Raw genomic sequence first — 3,241 nt, 5'->3', positions numbered from 1 at the left:
GCCAAGTGTGTTTCTTTTCTTACATATACAGTAATACTTATATTTCATTAATTTTTAGTAAAAGCTCTAATTAGTAATCAACTTGTAAAATTCACAAAAAAACTCAATAGTATTAAAATCCCACTTAATTATTGAATAAGTGTAAGATAGTAATAGTCAGCAAGTTGTTATGCTTTAGAAGACTGACTTTAACCTATTTAAGCTATGAACTCAGAAAAGCATCTTAACCAATATGTTTGTTGCCATTAGCATCATTTACCGAGCTGTGTACCTTTAATTTCTGCCATTCTATAATCCTTCCAAGGAGTGTTTTTATCAGTTAGTTAGGGATAGCTGGTTTAATGTTGATTCCCATGCAAAGTTAGCCAGGTTGTATGCTTTTTATAATATGCAAGTACTTTTGGTGTTAATAAGGTTAAAAAATAGAAGAAACCTAAATTATACAGTCTACAGTTCTCAATTCTATTGAGCTCACTGGAATCTTCTCCTACTTTACAGACTTTCTTCTTTTTCATTTTTTTCCTAATTGCTTAGACTTGTTGTTTATGACTTTTTGTTCTTTTTCTTATTCTACAATCTGGATATTTATTTAGGGCTTTCATGACACCTTGTAGTCTGGGTTTTCTTCCCAATTCTCTACCTATTCATTCTTCTTCATCTTGACTTTACATATGGAATTCATTAGGGCTCTCATCTAGGTTTCCTTATAACTCTCAGTTGTTTTGTTTATGCTTAAATGAGAACATAGAGGCCATAACTCAGAAACTGTCTATTCTTTTCACCTATAAATTGTCCCTGCCACAAAGCAGATTCACTGTGCATTGGTACCACTTCGGCTCACTGCATCTTCGGCTGCAGTTTCTACTACTTAAGATTGAGTCCAGTGATTTAGAACATACACACAAAAAGTTGCATGAAGCAGGCTTATTGCTTATAGATAGGCATCAAGTGACACAAAAACCTGGCGTTCAGGAGGAGCCAGCCTCCCAAGACTCGGACCATTTGCCCAGGGTGTTGAAGACTCATTTGCACATGCCCTATTTGTACCACAGCTGAGGGACCCTTGAAAGAAGCCTGCCCCGTGTTTTATAACCCAGGCATCGCATGATACACTGGGCTAAAGCACTTAAGGAAATGTTCTAAGAGACACAGTAAGAGAGTCTGAGACTTATCTCAGGATGTTGCATTCCCAGCTCATTCTACAGCTATTCTTGAGATGCACAAGTTATAGAGGAGGAAAAACTGGTTTGCTCCAAGGCCACTTGGAGAGTTGTCCTGCATCTTCCCCTAGCATTTTCCTTTTTTTCTCCTATTATAATAAAGAAAGTACATGTCATTCTAAGAAACGCCATTTTCTCTGCTTAAGTTAATGACACCATTCCATTTTTATCTTTTGGAGGACTTTAGATTATCCTCCCTCTTTTGATTTAGCAGTCTTTCCCTTTCTTCTGCATTAGTCATCCTAGATTACATGTATTACTGTCTTCTAATTAAAAACATCTATGACCGCCCTCAGATATTCTTCTTGGTATATTTCTTTGCTCATTTCCTTGCTCCCTCTCCTAATTAAACATCTCTTTTTATCACACTGTCTCCACATCCTCAGCCTCAGTCATTATTCATCTCTCTACTGTCCAGTTTTCACCATTATCACTTCATTCAGTCTGCTCTTGTCAACATCATGAGTGACATTTATGTTACCAGTCCAATATATTTCTCTGTCCTCACCTTAAACCACTTCATAGCAGTATTAATGATGGTGAGTCACTTTCTCTATCTTCCTTTTGTCATGTTATTCTACTCTCCTGGTTTCCTTCTGTCTCATTGATTGCTCTGTTTCAGGTTTTTTTTTTTTTATCTTATTCTTAGGTGGATCATCTTATTCTGTTCCACCTAAGTCCTAACTTTTATCTATTTCTCTTCTTTATCTTCTCTTCTCTAGGTGATTGGAATCATTTCTGTGGATTTTAAACAAATATTTTCTGTGGACACCTAGGTATCTTCAATTCAGAACTTGGACTTCAGCCTCATACTTCCATCAGATGCTTGTTATCACCACTTCCATGTTCCACAGACATCTCATAATTAACATATTTAAAATGGAACCCTCATTTTTTTTCCTGCATAAACCTTTTACTACATTATTTTCTTACTGCTTAGAAACCCAGGATATTTTCTGATTTATCTCTCTTAGCTCAACAACTGTATCTCTTCATATAAACCTTAGCATGAACTATTAATTGTATCTTCAAAATATCTCTTCATTTATTGCACTTCTTTTGTATCTTCTATCACCCCTTTATCCAGGTCACAATTATCTGTTCTCTGCATTCCAAAACAACTCTGCAACTGGTCTCCTATTTCCATTATTTTACCGTCTCCCTTTATTTTACTAAAGACCAAAACATTATATTCATACAATTTAAATCCAATTAAAATGTTAATGCTTAAAACTCTTAAATTTTTATTGCATTCAGAATAATTCTAACCACTCATGGTAGCCTACAAAATCACACCTTATCAGACATGAACCTCAGTTCTATTCTTTTCCCTTGACAATCCCATAGCCTTTGGTATTCTGGTCTTTCATCATTTTATTAAATATGTCATGTATTTTTATTGTATGTTGTGGACTTTTTGTATGTTTTTCTCCACTCTTTTGGAATCCTCTTAACTGAGTTCTTAGCATGGTTGGCTCCTGTTTTTATAAGTACTCCCAAACACAGGAACTAGCATTACCATTTATTCAGTCCTGCAGTTCAGAAATCTGGGGCTTACGTTTGAAACCCTCTTCTCTTACATTTCCCAGAACAAATAAAGCACTGAATACTTTAGATTTTTGCATTCTATTTCTTCACTATATTATTTTCTCTTTCTACTTCTACTATCTAGTAATCCTTTTCTTCAATGACCAAAATCTATTTTACTTCCAGCAATATGGTGAAAAGACTATCGACTCTTAATTTAAAGCCAGACTTTATTGTTTATAACAAATGCATTGCAGAATGTAAACAGAGAATGTAATCACAAGCCAGGGGCTGGGAGCACTTCATATTAGTTTCTTAACATGTCAGAACCACATTCTTTCATTTTTATAAGAGAGTAACCAGAGAGCCACTTTAAGAATTTTTAGTGGTTAGCAGAGGAATAGAGGAGAGTGCCCTTAATACACAGGTAGTGGTGAACATGTATCTTTACCCCCAGCAGGAGAGAAAAGATAAACATTAGAGACATAAACTAG

The 3,241-nt window shown here is 35.3% G+C and overlaps 1 protein-coding gene across 1 annotated transcript in view; it reads left to right on the top strand.

Moving 5' to 3' along the window:
* Positions 1–3,241, top strand: part of AMY2A (amylase alpha 2A) — a 50,111-nt gene that overhangs the window by 3,936 nt on the left and 42,934 nt on the right. The gene's annotated exons all lie outside the window — the stretch shown is intronic.

Source organism: Gorilla gorilla, chromosome 1 (assembly GCF_029281585.2).
Source record: "Gorilla gorilla gorilla isolate KB3781 chromosome 1, NHGRI_mGorGor1-v2.1_pri, whole genome shotgun sequence".
In the NCBI taxonomy this organism is placed as follows: Eukaryota; Metazoa; Chordata; class Mammalia; order Primates; family Hominidae; genus Gorilla; species Gorilla gorilla.
This window is presented reverse-complemented; position numbering and strand designations above follow the sequence as displayed.